This window comes from Nycticebus coucang, chromosome 20, assembly GCF_027406575.1.
Source record: "Nycticebus coucang isolate mNycCou1 chromosome 20, mNycCou1.pri, whole genome shotgun sequence".
NCBI classification, from domain to species: domain Eukaryota; kingdom Metazoa; phylum Chordata; class Mammalia; order Primates; family Lorisidae; genus Nycticebus; species Nycticebus coucang.
This window is the reverse complement of record NC_069799.1, coordinates 53,199,829-53,220,256: the sequence shown is the minus strand read 5'-3', so window position 1 is coordinate 53,220,256 and position 20,428 is coordinate 53,199,829. Positions and strand designations below refer to the sequence as shown.

The 20,428-nt window shown below is 38.8% G+C and overlaps 1 protein-coding gene across 1 annotated transcript in view; it reads right to left on the bottom strand.

Annotated features, from left to right (window-relative positions):
- Positions 1 to 18,086, bottom strand: part of NEBL (nebulette) — a 177,916-nt gene extending 159,830 nt beyond the window's left edge. The window contains exons 1-2 of the mRNA XM_053572933.1: positions 17,892 to 18,086; positions 15,726 to 15,820 (exon numbers count right to left, since the gene is read on the bottom strand). The gene's annotated coding sequence lies outside the window, so the exon portion shown is untranslated. The remainder of the gene's footprint in view (positions 1 to 15,725; positions 15,821 to 17,891) is intronic.
- Between the last annotated feature and the right edge of the window lie 2,342 nt (positions 18,087 to 20,428).

Genomic DNA, 20,428 nt, shown 5'->3' with positions numbered 1-20,428 from the left:
CCCAACTTGGGCCTGCTAAACATCAATGACAACTACAACAAAAAATAGCCAGGCATTGTAGCGGATGCCTGTAGTTCCAGCTACTTGGGAGGCTGAGGCAAGAGAATCGCTTAATCCCAAGAGTTTGAATTTCCTGTGAGCTGTGACGCCACAGCACTCTACTGAGGATGACATACTGAGACTGTGCCTCAAAAAAATATATATAGATAGATAAATGACTGGCTGGATTCCCTGAGCTCAGGAAACCACAGTCTTAGCTGGTTGGAAAGGGAGAAAATTCAGCCAGCCGCCATGAAGCAGCATCTACTGTCTCCTCTCAAAAGTGGAGTTGTGTAATATACAACACAGGTACGCACAACAAAGATCAAAAACCAGGTTCATGTCTGCTTTTGAAATGCAAGAAAAATAACAGAAACACTGAATCTTCCCAAGACTGTGCTACATAGGATGAATGGTGACTGTGAGCCTGCAGGTGATATTACTATCAACTAAACTACGCTGCAGAGGATTATCAGCATCTCTTTATCAAAGTCGCTAAATGCTGCACGGAAGAAAGCAGATAAAAGAACTGGGACAACCCCAAAGCAGGCCCACCTGAGTCACACACCTTCAAAGATCTATATCATCTGGAAATTGCGCAGACACTGACAGAGCCCTTCCTTCAAATGGTTACTATGCAATCAGAGACAATCTGTGATATGCAATCATAAGACAACCTTCTAATGAAACAGACAACCGAATTAAAATGTTATTGGCTACCCTTTTAAATTAAAATACAGAGTTCCAAGCGAAATACAGGTTTTCCTCCATCCCATCTTTGATGACCCCAATGTTTATCCCAATGCTTGCAAGGAAGCAACATATCATTAGGGAACTGCCTAAAAGTCTCAAGGTCCTGAGCTCAAACTGAGAAACAACTCATTTGTGAATTGATAACAACATGTGATGTGACAAACTGAATTAGTAAGAAGAATTTTTTTCACCTTGAATACATGAGAATGATTAAGTCTGTATGCTTAAAAGGACCAACTGCTGCCCTCATCCATGAAAATTCCATGATGGACATAAGCTCCCAGGAAAACTCTGCAATTTTATTTAATGAAGATATTCTTGGCTGGGCGCCCATAGCTCAGTGGTTAGGGTCCTGGCCACATGCACTGGGGCTGGTGGGTTCGAACCCGGCTTCGGCCTGCTAAACAAACAAACAACAACAAAAAAAAAGAAAATAGCCAAGCATTATAGTGGGTGCCTGTAGTCCCAGCTACTAGGGAGGCTGAGGCAAGAGAACTACTTGAGCCCAAAAAAGTTTGAGGTTGCTGTCAGCTGTGACGCCATAGCACTCCACAGAGGGTTACGAAGTGAATTTAAAAAAAAAAAAAAAAAAGGGAGGAAATATTCTATACAAAACTATACTGCAGTGATAGCGATCAAAATCTCGTTGTTTCTAGGAAATCCAAATACAAGAAATGAAATAAACTGTTGCAAATGGTAATAACATTTGTGGATGGAAAATACTGCTGTTCTTTCTACAAATACAAAATGAAGTGACTCTTTAAAGCTTTTTTGTGCCAAAATCTTTCCTCAATTCTCCATTTATTCTATCAGCATAACAAACCTACCAGTCATTAAGCACCATGCCAAGGCTTTCACTTATATTCTAAGAGCTAAATATTTAATTCTCATAAAACCCCTGCATGTTAAGTATTTTCATTTCCATTTTACAGAGGTGGAAATGTAGATATGATGAAGTGAATGAAGCAGACCTTTATTACTTTATTTCCTAGGGTTAAAAGAAAAAGGCAATGAAAGAAGATGCTGGCATTAGAACCTGAGTCTTATCTGCCCCCCAAATCAGCTCTTTATACCCAATAATTTGTGGAAATTATTCCCTAAAACATGGTGGATAAGGATATTGAAATTGGTATGAGCAGAATCCCAACTCTGTCTACTGGTCACCACGGCCATGCCTTTTCTGTCCTGAATCACAAGGCTATTTATGTCTGCTCCCTACTTTTTTTTACAGTTAGATCAGGCCGAAGAGCAACAATTAAGTGAGAGTTTACATCTGACGGACAGCTTCTCCTCTAGTCTACAAACATTCCAAAAAGCAGAAAGCCAGCTGCCTCTTCCTTGGCAAGTTCCCATTGAATCCAAATAAATAATGCAGTGTTTTCTGTGTTTTAATTTTCTTTGGGATTACTGCTAATTACGGCTTAAGTTCTGCCTGCTCTAATTATTGCCTATTCCGTCCTTCAAAATGACCTCGTCCTCCAGCACCACCCGACAGACTTGATCATTTCCCACCTTATGAAGAAGGCTAGGTCGCTTCTTTTTTTTTTTTCCACACCATAAAAGTGAGCTCTCTCAAGTACTCTTTAAAAGAACAAAACCATAAATAAAAAGAAAACTGGACTCTCCATAAAACATCCTACTTTTTTTTTTTTGGCCTGGTATCCATCTCCATTTCAAGATGAACATTTTGGAAGCCTCAGGAATAATTGTACCTCTTTGTTTTTGATGTGTGATCTGGAAAGATTTAAAAGCCGAGCTCGGCCCAGTGACATACGCTCTCTTCTCCTACATCAGGGCACACACGTTTCCCTGGTTCTCCCCAAACCAGACAAAACGGCCTTCCCGTGTTTCTCAATTACGTTTTAATGAAATTGTTAAAGGCCCAGATGGAAAGACGATCATTCCTTGGTGTACCCATTATGCCTTCATTGATCCTCCCAACTTAAAATAAGCAGCAAATATTATCATTCCCGGTGGAGATGTAGGAGGAAAGAGGCATAGTGATTGAGGCATGATGCTCTGCTGGAAAGGATCACTTCAAAAGTTGAAAGAGCTTTGCAAATTTACCCTCTAATTCACACACTGCAGGAAGTTATTTCTTGTTTCTTATCCACGTGTCTTGATACAATGCAAAGCCAACTTCCTTTGCTTTTAACCAGGACCAAGCCTTCCATTCCTTACACACATAAAGCTAAGTCGTTCAAAACTATTCCATTACAAGGATTTTGTCCCTCTGCATTCTGACGTTAGCAATCAAAGGCAAATAATCTCAAACAGGCATCTTCATAAGCTGTCCCTAAAATGTTATCTCCAGATGGTGTCCTGAGGATAACAGGGACCCAGGGCCACCTCCTGGACCATCTAGATCCACTATAATGACCTTTGCTGACCAATGTCTCTGACCTCTGGCCTTTCTAATGAGCAAGAGGCAGTTAAGTCTTTTGAGTCAAAGTTGGAGGCACTACGGTTTCTCATCTAACTTTCAGAAGGGCAGTCAATAAAAATGACAGAAGGTTTAAGCTTAACCTGTATTTAAACATAATAATAAGTTTACCAGAACACCTCACACTGCAGACATTCTAGCTAATTGAGATTTTTCTCTCCATGTGTGTATGAGAAGCAATATAGAATTTGCAAGCAATGCTACCTGCATACATATTTATAGGGCTTTGCACTTTCTCAGACCTGCCAACCTGATATTGTGTCTGAGGCTGGCTACCCCAGGCTCAGATCACAGTTGGGGCATGAGCACACCACCGCCTATTTACATACCACACAGACACCTTCCTTGAGCGTTTGTCATTCAATTTTAAATCAATGCAATAAAACTGCCTAAGTTTTCTTTAAAAAAAGAAAAAAAAAAACTGGCATTGCTTATACATATGGAGATGCAAAAATCATGATATTTTTTCCTTTTATTCTCCAAAAGCAGACACCAACAAATACTAGTGCTAGAATCTTCCCAGGCTCAACCGCCACATGTGACAGCTTCAAGATCCTATGGTGACGATGACAGTGAAATCTAAAACACATCAGGGCCAAGTTGACCACAGGCCTAGATCATCCACTCCCCGTATTTAAACCAAAAAAAATGACCCTACAATCTACAGTCAAGTAGAAAATATCTTTTAGTTTACTTTTCAAAAAAAATCTTGAGGATAAAATTAATTTTTGCAGCCCATCAAACACTCCACGCAACCTCATTCCTGACTCTTGGCATGTGTGGTCCCTTTACGTGGTAAGCGTTTTTCCACCCACTGCTCACGTTCGCCAGTCCCTCCCTTGCCTCTATCCTCATTCATTCTCATGGTACCATCTTCTGTAAGCCACCTGTGACTACCACCAAATCCCGGCTGGGGTCAGATGCCTTACTCTGTTCTCCCCAAGCCCCCGAAACCTCATCTCACTTCTGACACACTGACCAGGCTCTGTCCTGTGCCCTGGATTAAGAACTGTGCTTAGATCTTGCAACTTCAGGACCAAGCCCAGGGTAGGTACCTTCAGAAAAGGGAGGCACAGTAAAGGTAAGGGTATTCTGAAGGGGAAGAAGCATTAAGCCTTAACAGCAAATATCACATGAAGAAACCTCATGGGAAGTGTCTGGGGGGAACACAAACCCTCTTGTCTCCCATCACATAAAAGAACATGTGAGCAGTAGATGCTGATTGGGAGTGATGCAGCTCTATTCCTTTGAAATGTCTAAATTTGGTCCTAATACTCACTCTGCAGCCTTCAAGACAATATTTAAGAACAAAATAACTTCTACATCAACAGAAAGAGACTAAAACCTTTGACACTTGTTCTACGGTACAGGGACTGTAGACAGAACACATAAGTCACATTCACCAGATCCTGGTGCAGAAGGGAAAACCCTGTCCTCTCAAATCAGAAACACAGAAAAAAAATCAACGATACCTGGACTTGAATCCCAGCCCTGTCCTTACCTCCCTGAGTGCCATTTCCTCATCTGTGACATGAAGACAATGATAAGCTACTTCTAGAGATTGTTCAGAAAAACCAGTGAAATAATGAACCTGAAAGACTACCCAGCACACAGTGAGACTTTCATGAAAGTCCCTTCCCAAACCCTCCCTCTATTCAGGGTGCAGGTGTCACCTGTGTGCAAACAGTGGCGCACAGTGACACGATGATTGACACACTTATGCTTGAGCTCAACAGCTACATGAGAGGGAAGCAAGGGGCCGCCCTTACACATACTGTGTGCTTTAATGGTGCAAAAGGCCACTTTTGGTCTCTCCAAAATCCATACACTGTTTCCTCACAGGGCAATCGGGTTTTGTTATCATCTTTTCATCAGCCGTCTCTGAAAATCGTGTGTTTTCAAGGAGCTATGGCCCTTGCGTGGCTGGCAGGTGGTCAGGGGGATAAGGTGTAAACCTAAGGGCAACACGTGGGCCTTCAAGGTTTTCCAAATGCTCCATTTCTTGAGTGGGGCATTAGGTACACAGGTGCCCATTTACTATTTTTCTTTAAGCTGGACATACGTTTTCCTGTGAACTACTTTGTACATGTGAGATAGCTCAGAATTTAAAAAGGAGGTATATTCTTAGTATCAGGAGACTATAATGGAGAATATGAAGCACTGAAATCATGGCAGCATTTAACTAAGGATAACATTGCCACTGATGATGATTTTAGAGGATGCACAGTTTAATAGTGAGGAGCCCTTCTGAGAAGGTACCTGGAAAGTCTTTTTCCAAATGACCCCAAATTTCCACAGTGTCCACTGATGTGATTCTGAGTCCAACAAGTTAGACAGAATGAACAACATTTGATTGCACAGTACAGACACTACACTGTTAGTTAGTATAGACTTCAAAATAACTAAAAACATGGAACTGGAATGTACCTAACACAAAGAGATGATAAACTGCCCAAGGTGACAGATATACCAGTTACCCTGATTTGATTAATTCAAAGTCTTAAAACATCCCATGTACCCCATAAATATGGAGGGTGCCAAAAAAACGTATGCACATTTGAAGAAGAAAGGAAAAGACGGTATTAGAATTGTGATGTTCATGTCAGGTTTTACTTCTGCAATTATAATAGATACAAGATACAACATGTAAGATAAGAAATATATCTTATATACAATACATAAGATGAAAATCATCAGTATATATTATTATAATTTTAATATAATTTTTTCCTTTCTTTTTGTATGTTGGGATGGATGTTGGGGGGTTTAAGACAGAGTCTCACTTTGTTGCCCTCAGTAGAGTGCCTTGGCATCATAGCTCACAGCAACCACAATCTCTTAAGCTTAAGTGATCCTCTTGCCTCAGCCTCCCAAGTAGATGGGACTGCACCCTCCTGCCCCAACGCCCGGCTTATGTTCCTATTTTTAGCAGATATAGCATCTTGCTGTTGCTGAGGCTGGTCTCAAACTCCTGAGCTCAAGAGTGCTAGGATTACAGATGTGAACCACTGCACCTGGCAAAAATATAACTTTTTAAAATTCAATAAATAAAAATTGGTCATGCCCCTAATCCTGATCCTACAAAAATAATCCTACAAAAATAATTTTTTTAATTTTAAAAATTAAATAAAAAGCCTACAAAAATAATTTTTTTAATTTTAAAAATTAAATAAAAAGCCATGTGTCCAAAATGAAAAGCAGCCTAGATCAGATGGATGGTACTTCAACATCCTCAGATTTTCCCTGGCTTAGGGGAAGGGCAAAACATGGGCTACTTTATGATGGCAGGCTGAAAACTGTCAAATAACACTGCTTCCCTCTTCTCAGGCCTTCTCTGAAGACATTTCCCTCCCAGTTTTGAGCATATTTATTATAAATATTTAACTTATAAAGATACAATTATAACAGTCACAGTAATATCTATGGTGTAATCTGCAAAAGCAAAAACAGCACGGCTGAGCTTACAGTTGCTGTTACAATCGTGTTGTGCTTTGCCATTTACAAATACAGCCCTAGATGTTTTTACTGAAAAATCACACACACTCACAAACACAAACACAACCACACACACAATAAGGTGTCAGGAGATGAGTGGATAATAAGGCAGGGAGCAGACGGAAGGACTTCTTCAGGGACAGACACAGCACCACGTGCTTCATACAAATGCAAGGTGAGGAGCCCCCCAGACAGAAAAAGACTTCAGCGAACAAAGATGGAAGTCTGCAGTCACATCATCTACCAAATCACTGATTATCTAGAGGTTATCTGTATGTTCTCTGCTTTAACGTTTAAAACGTCATTCTTGTCGTTCTTCAAAGTTATCTCATTGAGGAAGAAGCCCTACAATCTTTACAGAATTTAGAAACTTCGGTGGTTTTAAATCTAACCAGAGAAACAAATAACAATGCAACAGAGGTCAGAAGCAAGGTAAATAATTTTACCCACCTATCCTGCCTTTTCCCACATACTTCACACCTTTTCAACCAATGACATAACACGTAAGATCAGAATGCACTAAATGACCCAGTGGTGTTTTATTTAATTATATCTATGACACAAGAGCCCTTTCATTTTATGACTACAAAAAAAAAAAAATATATATATATATATATATGGTTTTCTTCCTTAAATAAATTAAGTAAATAATGATTGCCCTTTGTAGTACTTAGTAATTTAGTGTATCAAATGCCTTATCTGGCAAAATCTGAATGTAACAAAATTATGGAAATGCTAATAATAAGTGCGCAGGGGTGAACTGGAACAACTTTCGGAGAAAAAATGAGGGAAATAAATGGTTAACTGCCAGCATACACACTCACGCTGGAGAACACAAAAAGGTTCCCAGCAGTTGTTAAATTCATTTAGAGAAACTCACTTTATTTCTCCGACAGAGCTCTCACCAGCTAATCTGTATTACAACCTGCGGGAGTCTTAATATTCTCAGCAGGATGAAGATTCGGGCCACACGGATTCAGCTATTTAATCTTGCAAGAGAACAATATTTGGCAGGAAAAGACCCCACAGCACTGAGGGGATGTCCCAGTGGCTTGTTGTCAGCATAGACTGAGCCAAGAACACAGAAGATGGAAACCAAACAGCACTACACCAAGTCTTTCCCTTTTCCTGGCTCTTTACTAAACATGTATGTACACGCTGCACATACATGAAAAACACACACATCATGTGTTTTTCACGGGCAGGTACTTCAGATGCAGCTCTGTTTGCAAAAGGCAAAATGTTGTCTCAATTTTGGACCCATCATGAAAAACTTATTAAAATTCAAAAGTATCGCTTCCTGGGCAGCAAGAAGGAAAAGAGATGAAGGAACAAGGGCCATAGTTTTATGTTCAAAATCTTGAATCTTCTCAAAGCACTGAAAACCAAACATTGAAAACATCCATGAAGTTTTAAGTATGCACACATCTTTAACATATTGTTCTTTTTTTTTTTTTTTGCAGTTTGTGACGGGGTCCGGGTTTGAACCCGCCACCTCTGGTATATGGGGCCGCCGCCCCAAACATATTGATCTTTTCAATCATTGTGAAATTATTAATCTGAGCAATACTCTTCTATAATTAAATCTGCTCAACATTTTAGATACAATGCTACGGTATGGTTTCATTTTGTATCTTGTTTTACTAAGGACCTTCGCTTCTTTATTTAACCTTTATTTATTCCTTTATTTATTTAAATGCCTGTTGAGCAATTTAGGTGGTTTGATTTAATGTTGAGTGGCATTTTCTGGAAACCCACACTGATAAGCAAACAGAGAAAACAGCAGGCAAACTTAGGTCAATGATTCAGTAAAGTTCTCTAAAATCTTTTTAAAAATAGTTACAGCGAGAGTTCAATTTTTCACCTCCCAAACCTGGGTTAGTTACCCCTCTGGTATTCACACAGTCTTTCCTTCAATCAAGCATTCATCCCACTTAGATAATTAGCTAGATTAGCTCATATATGTAGATAGTTGCTATAGCAATTATTTAGTTGCCTGTCACAAGCTAACTGCAAGCCCCAGGAGGTCAGGGGTCATATCTATCTTAGCCTTCATTATCTCTTCCACTTCCTAGCAAAGAACCTGGCACATACTAAAACACTTGAAAAAGTTTGTTAAGTTGATGGGTTAAATTCTCAAAGATGGAGCATCTTCTAGCGAATGTTTATTTCGGATTTACAGACACCCACATTGGCAGTGACTGGTCCTCCAACCATCTTGCCTGGACCCACATTTCAGGAAGGACGTCTCTCCCTGAACTCTCACAAGCAGGTGCTGGGTATTCCTTTCCACTCCACCGAGGCATTCATGCAGCCTAGTATGATTGCAAAACACATCCAGAAAAGTGATCTCCCATTTTTCCTGAAATCCACAGGACAATGTGATGCCGACAGACAATGCTTAGTGAACAAACATGAGTGCACATATAAGGTGACTGTGACAACTTAAACTTCCATCTTATTCTTTATAGTCAAAGCATTTTGCTCTGGAGGATTAAAACAAGAAATGTCGCTTGACCTCAAAGCCCTCATATGTGCACCCAGTTACATGACAAATATTTAAGTCACAATGTTTGCAGGAAATCAGTTCGCTCTATCAAAAATAACATGTATTAAGAAGAATAGAGTAATTTTTAAAGTTTTTTTCTTTTACCTTTTATTCTTTTTCTAAATCCTTACTCTTGTTTCCTAGCTTGCTAAACACAGTCAAATTCTAACTCTTTAGTAGGTAATTCTAAGAGTGCAAAGACACAAAGCTTCCTTCGAACGAGTTAAAAGTTGACTTTGTTACTGTTAATTTTGCCGCAAAAGGAAAAAAATCAACCAAAAATATGAGGAAAAAAAAAAAAAAAAGATCCAGGTGGTGCCTGTGGCTCAGTGGGTAGGGCACAGGCCCCATATACCAAGGGTGGCAGGTTCAAAGCCAGCCCTGGCCGAAGTGCAACAAAAAATAGCCAGGCATTGTGGTGGGCGCCTGTAGTCCCAGCTACTTGGGAGGCTGAGGCAAGAGAATCGCCTAAGCCCAAGTGCTGGAGGTTGCTGTGAGCTGTGATGCCCCAGCACTCTACCAAGGGTGACAAAGTGAGACTCTGACTCGAAAAAAAAAAAAAAAGATCCTAACGTCCTGCTTCTTGTCCTTGGAACTGAGTGGAGTCTGGGGACACTTCACAAAAGCTCTAGGTCCTTCAAAAGAAATGTACAGGTCTCCCTTCACAAGCAGCATTGCATATGTTTCTATAGAGAAAAGGGAAAAGCTGCAAAGTACTTCTGACAACCATGAACAAAAAACAAAACCAGAAAAGTATGAGCAAAAAAATGAAGTGCAATTTCCATGACATAATTTTTCTAGGAAAATGAAAAGCAAACTAGGGAATATAGCTGCCTATACTTAAAAAATGAGAGAGAGGGTGACATTCCTGGTTCTCACTTCCAAATCATGACCTTTTCTTTAATTGTATAAACTTGCTTGGATTACCAATGGATTTTGAATTAAATCTCTGCACAGTGTCTCCCTTGATTCACGACCTCTAATAAGCTAAAGTAACATTTGACTATTACACTTATGACCTAAAAAGGAAAAACAAAAACAGGTTTTAAACCTGCTACCAAAAATCTCACTGAAATTATAATTATATGGCTTAATTATTATGATAGTCATATCTGGGACTCTGCAAATAGATATTAATATGTAAGATTATTGGTTTTTCCTTAACATTCAGGATGTTCTCACCATGGGTATGTCCCAAAAGATATAAGCAAATCTGGAAAAAAATTCAGATACTTTTAAAGTTTGAAACCTGTATAAGGCACTGAGAATAGAGACATTTCAAAAGAGCTTGTCTTTCTTAAGACTTTCTCTGTGGCACAGGAATGTTTTTTCTTTCTATTATCACTCTCAGGCCTTCCTTTTTATACAGATCTGCCTTCCCTCCCTTCCCCCACCCTCCACCTGCACACGCTAAAGAAAATCCATGTGTTAACCTAGTGAGAAGGTGTCTGTCTGCAGGACAGGGAGAGAGGCCAAAGAGCCCTGCAGTGCCCTGATCTGGGACTTATAAGCCTCCAGAACTACAAAAAAATAAATTTCTGTTGCTTACACCACCAGTCTGTGGTATTTTGTTATGGTAGCCCAAGAAGACTAAGATAAAGCCCCCCACCCCACCCCCTTTTTTTTAAAGATACACCAAGAAGAATTCCCTGGCTACAAAATACAGTATTTTTTTTTCCTTTTCTTTTTTTTTGGAGACAGAGTCTTACTTTGTCACCCTCAGAGTGCCGGGGCATTCACAGCTCACAGCAATCTCAAACTCTTGGGTTTATGTGATTCTCTTGCTTTAGCTTCCTAAATAGCTGGGACTACAGGTGCCAGCCACAACACCTGGCTATTTTTTGTTCCAGTTGTTATTGTTTAGCTGGCCCAGACTGGGTTCGAACCCCCTAGCCTTGGTGTATGTGGCTGGTGCCGTAACCACTGTGCTATGGGCACCGAGCCAATACACAGTATTTTTAAACAGGGGTAGCTTTTACATTTCTAATGTAATGAAATCCTTGTTAGAAGGCACATCTGAAGGCAAATGGTTCTGCCTTACTAAGTTCATAGTGCTATAATTCCATGATAAAATTATAGAAGTCACTGAACATTTAAGTAGCAGAAAGGGAAAATCGGTTATTTATCAAATAACAAAAGGAAGGACAAAATGAAAGCCACTTTAAAAACTAAGCATTCTCTTGCAAAAATGAGTTTTAAGAAAAATAATGTAAAAAAAAAAAATGAGTCCTTATTTTAAATATCATCCCCTTGTTCATTTATTCAACACCCACTTGCTGAGCTCCTGTTAGGCAATGAGCGCTGTTCTAGGTACTATCACCGTCTTGTGTTGAAGCAAGATCAGTTCCTTGCTATTGGCATACATTTTAGGAAAGATTTGCCTGGACCACAAAAAAGGCAAACCATTCTGAAAAAAAGAAAGAATGAAGGAAACCTCTGAGGAAACAGAGAAAATATCCCCGTAAAATACTTCAGCCGTTTACCAAATAAATATTTATTTGGTAACAACTTTATGCTAGAGAATTGATGGAATGGAGCTAAAAATCTGGGAGTTTTCGAAAAGAAAAATTGATGTGATCTTGAGACACAGACCTTAAAAGAAATTAAAATGCTGTGTAATAATCTCCACTATAAGATGAAATTCGCACAAGTCTGGGGGGATGCACTCATCAAAGTCAAAAGTGAAAAGATTTATGGGCACAAACTGTCAATGCATTTGTTTATCAATTTGACCCTGGGGTTATAGAGAAAAAGGCACAGCCCACATGTTCATAGAGCCCAGTCTGGGGGTTAGAAAACCCAAGAGGGGAAGCCAAATGACAGAGCAGTGGGGAAGGGACATGGGTGGGAGGAGGAGGGTGCAAAGGGCCTTGCAGGAAGTGTGAAGGAGATGGAGCTCAGGGGCAAGAGGCCCTGGCTGGAGGCTTTAGCCCAGGGACAGCCTCACACTCCAGGCAGAAGGTTTTGCATTTTATCCTAAAGACTGTAGGGAGCCAATGACAGATTTTAAGAGAGGTTGTGGTATGATAAGATGTGCGTTTTAGAAAGACCTCACGAAACAGCAGGAGCACCTATTTTAAGTTTTTTGAAGAACCCCATCATGATCCAGCTATCCCACTACTAGGCATTTAGCCAAAGGAAAAGAAATCAGTGTGCCGACGGGACAGCCGCACCCCACGTGTACTGCGGCTTCTTCACAACACCAAGATACGGAACCCACGTGGGTACCCCAGCAACAGAAGGCTGGATAAAGGAAGTGTGGGATGTGTATACCATGGAATACTATTCAGCCATTAAAAAAAAAAAAAAAAGGAATGAAATGCTCTCATTCAAGGCAATGTGGATAGACTGGAGGACATTATGCTAAGTGAAATAAGCCAGAAATAGAAAGTCAAACACCATATGTTCTCACTTATATGTGGAAGCTAAAAAAAAAAAAGTTGATCTCATAGTAGAATGCAGGATATTAGAGTCTGGGAAGGGTGGATAGGGAGAGATTTGTAAAGGATCTCACAGAAGAAGGATCTTCAGAATTGTTTACAAAATTACAGCTAGTTAGCAGGAATAAATTCTAGAGTTCTATGCCACCACAGGATAACTATAGCTGATGATAATATATTGTATAGTTTCAAGTAGCTAGGAAGACAGTTAATACTGCCAACACAAAGAGTTTCCCAACTCCAAAGACAACTGTTGGAGACAGTGGAGAGGCTAATTGCCCAGATCCGATCATTGCTCATGATATGTACTGAAACATCACTACCTACACCACACATATGTGCGATTATTATGTATCAATTAAGAAATATGTTTCATAAAAATTTAAAAAAAAATTTTTTTAAGTAACCACATAGAATAACCCAAAAGGAAGAAGAAGCAAGTGAAAACAATCAAGAGACAATTCCTGCAATCCAAGCAGGGGATGGGAGGGCCTAAGTAGGGACAGGAAAGGCAGAGGTACAAAGCACTATGCTGGGGTTTTCTGCAGATACAAAAAAAATAAATTGAAAAAGACATGGATGACCTTCACCTTCAGGAAGTTAAAGAAGACACACAAAATATGAAATGCTAATTAAAACCAAAATGAAGAATCTGATGCATGAAATTGCACTCCAGCATAAAGCACTCTATGATTCAGAGGTGAGGGTGATCACTGTACCTGAGTGTGTGGTGTGTCTACAATCAGGGGCCTGAGATGTCATTTACAGACGTTGTGAAATTGTCCTAAACAAGAAGAATGACTCATGCAAAAGCCCAGAACAGAGTAAGTAGGCAGGCCTAAAAGAAATGGAGGAATCAGTGTTGAAGAGCAGTGCAAGATAAAGTGAAAAATAATAATTTAGAAGCAGATTGTGGAGGGTCCTCAGAGCCGAAATTAAGGGGTTTAGGAGATTAGACTTTATCCTACTCAAAGTGGAGATCCAAGGAACGATTTTTTAGTGGGTCATAATTAGGGTCTTGATGAAAGAGGTATTTTAGAAAGACTCATCTGGTGATCATGTTTAAGATTCAATGCAAGGAACAGAAAGAGCTTGGAAGAAGATAAGGCCAATTAGAAGGCTAACTGCAGTAACTCAGGCAAGATAAGGGTGGAATTGAAAAGAAAGGAACCCGAAAGGGGAGGATCTCACAAAAGAAGGATGTTCAGAAATTGTTTGCTCGATCCTTCATCTCTGACTCCAAAAAGAAATCATGTGTGCTAATTCCTCTAGTCTGAAGGTTCTTCCCCAACCTCCTCTCCACACAACGCCATTTTACAACCAAAACTCTTGTACTTGTCATGCACGAGTAATTACCGGTCTGGGATGTATTTGTTTCTTTAAGTGTCTGTGGCTAAAAAAATTGAGGATAAGAAGAAAAGATCAGTCTTTGAAGTTCTGCCCTACATGGAAAAATAAAGCAAAACCAGGTGTAAGGGCAGCCGTGGATTTAGAAACAAGGAAGGATGGAGAGGTAATTTGCCAAACATTTTTCTCATGCGCGTGTAAGTGTTCCTTATAGAAATACTTTTCCTGAGGAGTTGTTCAAAGTGTCTCATTAAACAGGGTATGCCAAGGCAGTTCAAAATGAATGAAGCATTCACACAGGTGTTAGGTATTCTAAGAAAAATATGTGTTATTGCCCCATCACTTTCTTTTTTTTTTTTTACTCTTTGCCTTTAAAAATAGTGCTACTGACCCACCATTTCTTAAGAATGCATTAGACTTACTGTTTGAAATGAGTTGGAGTTGAGGCAGAGCCCACCAAAGCAGGTTCCCTGGATAAAAAACTCAGCCTGGAAGGGCTCAAATCTAATCCACTGACCTCATAACAAACTACCACGTTTATGAATCCCGTGATGAGTTATTACAACAATACCAGCTCATTCTCCTTTCAAAACTACTACGTAACTACTAAGTAGTAAATGAGAAGGTTTTATATAAATCTTTTATCAGTTATAGAATGTATGCTTCTTGTAAAAAAAGAACGAAATTAACTACTAATCTATTTCAACGTTGAATGGCTTTCTAATTTTTACCTTCTCACCTTTAAGAAAAACTTTTTAGATGTTTGCCGAACATAAAAGAAAGAAAAAACCCTTCTATGTCAGTTGTTCAGATTCATAAAGGACCTAATTGCCTCATACACGATAATTTTGCCACCAGTTTACAATTAGCATGCATTTCTCATGCATGAGTTGACCCAATTACATAACAAATTTTGCCTTGGGGATTTCTCTCGATGGCCTGTCTTCTGTCCACCATACAACTCAATTTCACACTGTCAGCAGCCTGAACATGGTTACACTCAGTCTCTGTCAAAATGATTTATTTAAATTACAAACAGAGACCAAATCCCTAGGTAATTCCCCCTACCCTCATGCTTACCTTACACTCAACCCAACTTTGAATCAAATCTTCTAATGGTCCATAGATACCGCTATTCAATTATTAGGTGATGTTTAGTTTCAATAATCTAATATTGTAGAAGCTAATTCACAGAATCTCAGGGAACTAAATCAGCAGTCTCCATGTGCGTTTATTAATGGGCATATAATTAAGAAGTCGATGCAAAATTAAGTAGCTTTATCCAAAGAGCTAAAAATAATTACGTTTTAGTATCAAATTATGGAGAGGTTTTTTTTTCCTATAATGTTAAAAAAGGGTGTCTATCTTAGCTTTTCTTGTAAAGCAAGCAAGCATTTCTTAGGAATAAATATGCTAAAATGGAGACTAGAACCAAAAAAAGGGGGCATTTGGGAAACAGGATGGATAACTAAAATTACAGATGCTTACTGGGTGAGAGAGAGAATACAGGGCGGGTTGTCTGTCAATCGGTGATTCAGAAAAACAGGTCTGCAGAGATTCCCACTGAAGCCAACGCACAGATATACACACAGTCATACTATTCCTTCCGTGTGTCCAGGACAGGGACAAATCCTGACAAGTCAAATAATGATACACTTACTATTTCAGTCAGTGCGTAAAATATATGATTCTGTCATCTGGTTTTTTGTGTTTTTTTTTTTTTTGGTTCCCCTTCTTACAATGTTTCTCTTCCCCCTGAAATAAATTAGAAAATAAACATCTAGTTTTTATCTACAGCACAAAGTCTATAGAAGTCTCCTGGGGCTTGACGTTACCATTTTATTTCACAATTTATCCCCAGACTGTCTCAGCTAATTGAAAGTGCAGCTGATATTTGTGTATAAATAGGCAGAATGAGACACATCAATAATCTTCTCAAGGCTAGCCCAAGTCCCTCAGAGGCCTGGCGATGGCTCTACTCTGAGACCCCTCTGCAGGTTCCCTGAATGCATTACTTAGAAACTTAAAGGTGGTTACCACCTGAAATTAGAAAGAGGCTTTAGAATTGCCCACACAGCAAGAGCCATAATAACCCCAGATAAAAGATTCTTTAGATGCCCAAGGGCAGAGTATCCCGCAATTCCTATTTGTATGTTGTTCTTTCTGAACATTTTCCTAAAATACGATTAAAGAAAATGTAGAAATGTACAAGGATATTTCTGCCATTTCTGAAATTATGTCCCTAAAATTTGGGGGCAGGAAGAGGGTAGATGGTAATTAAGTGACTTAATTGTGAAAATCAGTAAGGCGGGGTCAGGGCTGAACACAATGGCTGTATCCTGCTGACAAGACACACTTTTAGCAAAACTTGGACTTCTAAACATCATCTTCAATTAAATGATTTTGCTGGGTTTCCATAAAAACTGTTCCCATGCCCAACACTCCCAATTTCATAAGCAACCAAACTGCATCTGAAGACAAATATAGTCGATGAAATGAAGACCTTTTCAGGAATTTCCTGAGAAGAAAATGAACTTTATTTTAGATGCCAAGTTCTATTTCTTCCTAATCACTCCATCGGTTTCTGAAATCCTACCTCTTCCTTTTCATGTTTTTTCTGCAGCTGTGGTAAGTGGGTAACACAGCAGAAGAATTTTAAATTGCAGTATTTCATAAATCTCCCATGTTCAATATGTTGGCATTACAGCTACCAAAAGAGAGAAGGCAGGCTGACCCACGCTCACCTCTCTTATTACACACAATTTGAAATTTATACTTGTATTTTATCCCACACCTCAGTAACATATGCAGACTGAGTGAGCATTTCCAAGTGATTTCAAACCCTAGACAAATGAACATGAAAGTGGCTGGGGAAAAAAAAAAAATTCAGAGCATTGACACAGACACAAGCAATCAAAAACGCCCATTCATCCATAACATATTACCCAAAACACCTAGAAGTTGTCATTAAATCCACTGTTTTATGTCTTTATACTTTATTTAATCCAAAAGGGACTAAAGGCATCTTAGAAAGAGCTGCACACGATTTACAGATAAAGCCAAAACAAAAAAGAAAATGAAGCAAGGGAGAACATGCGGATTATTTTGTATGCAAAGACCTCCCCGATCTAAGTAAACGTATCTACGTCAACCCATATTCAACTTAGCCTTGTCACACAAGACTCACAAATCTCACAGCCCTTATCATTTTCAGGATTATAATTTCCCAGTAGGAAGATTCTGGGGTTTTGCCAGTCTAGACATTTTTCACCTTCTTCCTCTCCAAAGAGACACAATCCAGGCCACTGTCAAAAATATCTGTCTGGGTTTTAGCCAATATTGTTCAGTGAGTTTAGATTAAAGTAATATGGAAAACTGGGCTAGCCAAAGTACCAGTTTTTGGATCAACCCAGGTTTCCTATAGAAAAAGATCCTTGAGTAATATGGAAAACCTCGTGAGGTAAGGGAAAAAGTTCATAAAGTTGTAGTCTTATAAATGAACAATAAATTCTCCAGACCTCAGAGTGTTTAACAGCCTCCCTTCCTCAGGAATAGGTCCTAATAGTAATACTATGAAGCTCATATTTTTTTTTTACTGCTATCCAAACATTAATATGCCTCATCTTGGCTAAAAGAACTACTCAATAAGGCTGCCGTGTCTTTTAATATCAAGATACCACAAAAAGCTTTTTTGTTTTTAAAGATGTCTAAATTATATGCTTTTAAAAAATCAGCATCCTGCAAATAAAAGGCTTCATCTGAAATGATACTTTTATACTGATGTTATATCTCACACTGTATATGATAAATATAGATTAATACATACCTGTATTATAAGAGTTTTTGCATAATTAAGAATGGATCTGCAAACGACCTCTGGGATTGAATAAAATGTATATTCCTGCTAATGATAAAGGTTGGTGAAATGATCAGTTCTTTTCTAATTAAATATGAATATTGACTTAATTTGAAAATAAATTAAAAGGCTTACCTTTGAATTGACTGCAATCCTCATGTTAGCTGCCACGTGAATGTCTTAAGCAGTAATGTTTAGTTCTTTTTGAAATAAAATTCTATAATAGTCGAAGATTTAGGGTATAACCGGTTTTTGCAGCATTATTTTTATTTTTGTAAAAAACATTTTCCCAAAATAGCCCAATAAGAGAAATACCACAGCAGGTAAGTGCCTGTGAAATAGAATATCTCTGATTTTCATTTTTCGGAGTAAAAACAGGTTTTTGATTTAAGGAAAAAATAAAGATGAAGAAAAATGAAGGAAGAAATGTCCAATAGTCATGAATGATGGATTGTTGGGAGAGGGTAACTTAGGAACAATGTCGTGAATCCTTACTATTCAACCCTTTTTCTTCAAAGAAAAATAAGTTCACACTAATATAAAATGTCCATTTAAATAAGAAAAAAAAATGGATAAACCTTAGGGAATACAGCAAGAAAAATGACAGGTATTTCTCCCACTTAATAAATAAATTTTTTAAACATCGAATAATCCTTTTTCAGAACACTTCACAAAGAAAGATTTTCTCAAATTATATAATTTTATCTGCAAATGATTTATGTGTGTATCTACGTACATATAAACACATATATACATAGATTTTATGTAATGGCCAATACCTGTGAGTTTAAAACCATCTGCTAATTAAACATTTCCTAGAAATTAAGGCTCCATCACTTATAACACCTAGACATACACATTTTGGTGACTATACAAGTGACACACGAAACACAACTCTCATGAAAGATGGGAGGAGTTTTTAATGCCTGTTTATACTTTCACATCACCTGCAACCGTTGTGGATTTTTATTCCTAATTCCTCTGGGATGCCTAACATCGACCTAATTTTTATGTGGGAAAAAAATGTCTATTAACACATTTCATAGAATACTTTGGAACAACCATTGTCACAGGTATGAATTACAAAAATTGAAAAGAGCTGTTTATTTGCCATGAAGAAGGACTGAATTAACACTTTCCAGTCCCTGATAGGTTCTGAACTTCTGTTAATCTCCACTTTTCTTCTTTCAAGGAAAATATAAAATGAACAAGATGTAGCTTTCAAGTTCCGAGCAACTCCATATGTAATGTTTATAAAAGAAAGATGTAATACACAAGTTCAGGCAATACCTGAAGTATGAAATCTTATACACACATCACGAGCAACTATGAAATTTTGGAAGATTCCTAGTTTTACATGTATACAGCATATGTGTATCCACAGCAGAAAAAAAAAAAATCAAGTTTTTTAATTTAATCACAAAAGTCCTATGTCTGAAAACCTCAAAAGCTGAGAACTACACAGAATGGAATAAGATGATACTATATTAGAATAGCTAAGCGTAAGGCTGCAGGTAACTGTGATAAAATCATAAGGAAGGGATTAACCAGACGAAGTTGGTGTATTTTCTTAGCACACTGAATACCTTGCAAACCACAGCAATACACACACACACATCCCGGTCGCACTCTCTCATCCAGACATGCCAGTCAGGGCTGCCATGCTACGGAATAAGTGAGCACCTACGTTACTGATTTGCTCCTGAGTCCTCTTCAATCTCTGCAGCTCAGGGGTGTCCGTGACGATGCTGAAGCCCCTCCCTTTGCTTTCTTCAAAATCCCTTTTGTACTTGACCTGACAAGAAAAGAGAAAGAAAGCAAAAGAGAATAAGAATAAGAAGAAAAAAATAATAGAAGTGAATAGAGGAATCACAAATCCCACCTGGGCCAGTGAAGCTGCCAGAATTGGAAGCAGTGTCCACAAACGCACCCATAGCAGGAGTGTAGCAAGAGCCAGAAGGGCACGGCCAGGCTGCCTGGTTTGTGTCCCTGCAGCTCCGCTGACCACGTGTATGACCTTAGGCAAGTTAGTGAACCACTCTGTGCCTCGCTGGTCTCATCTGGCAATAACCACAATAATAACTACTTAATAGACTGTAAGGACAGGATGAAATGGTTTAATGCACTGACCTGGCTGCTAAGAACAAGCGAGTATTCTGTAACAGCTATGATTATTATCATCATTAATAGTGTGGTTCCTACTAAAGAAAAAAATGTAGGAAAAGAAAGCTAAATCTGCTGCTGCTATGCCCTTCTCTTCAAGGAAAAGGCATTGTTTTGACCCCAAACTGCCTGACAGAGGAGGAGGGAGACAAAATCAAAAGCCAAGCCCGTCCAAGAAGTCTTCATTCTATTTCAGAAGCCAGAGCATCTGGATGTGATTACACGATGTTTGTGTTGCCAAATGGCAAGTGTATAAATGCTTATGAAAATGTTTATAAGACAGACCACACCTACAGGCTACAAAGCTCCTCACGTATGCCCTTGGCATACTGTGTGCTAAAGTA